General features: G+C 34.0%; 1 protein-coding gene across 1 annotated transcript in view; it reads left to right on the top strand.

Moving 5' to 3' along the window:
• The window catches only part of ptprna (protein tyrosine phosphatase receptor type Na), a gene marked incomplete at its 3' end in the record, with an annotated part of 19,395 nt that overhangs the window by 17,796 nt on the left and 1,108 nt on the right, over positions 1-491 (top strand).

Below are 491 nucleotides of genomic sequence, written 5' to 3'. Positions count from 1 at the left end.
ACACACACACACACAGGTATATAAGGAACATTGTGGACAATCAACATTTGGGCTGAGGGAGGAATTATGTCAGTGTTTGATCATAAAAGTTCAATTTGTTCACTGGCCCCTGTGGACAGCAGAGGGGGCTATAGTCACAATGTAATTAAATAATTCCGCTTATGTAAGATTGAATTAATGTTCCACACTAAGTACATTCATGTACGTATTTATGGAGTTTGTTCCACACAGTAGCTTAAATATGATTTGTTTGTTTGCTGTGTAGGAATTTTAACATGCCATAACCAAATCATATCTCTAATCTTAACACTGCAGTTTTATTTTACTGTGTCAAGCTAATATCAATGGGATAGTAGAATTATGTTTTGTTTTGTTTTGTTTTCAGGATAACTCTAATTTTGTCTAACATCACACAGGGTTATTGTATGTTTACATTGCACCCTGTGATAATATATAGTAGTGATTTCAGGACTTTTGTCTACATTACTCTT

This window comes from Morone saxatilis, unplaced genomic scaffold (assembly GCF_004916995.1).
Source record: "Morone saxatilis isolate NCDOM2014 unplaced genomic scaffold, NCSU_SB_2.0 Contig5, whole genome shotgun sequence".
Classification (NCBI taxonomy): Eukaryota; Metazoa; Chordata; class Actinopteri; family Moronidae; genus Morone; species Morone saxatilis.
The sequence above is the reverse complement of the archived record's forward strand: the minus strand, read 5'-3'. Positions and strand labels throughout refer to the sequence as shown.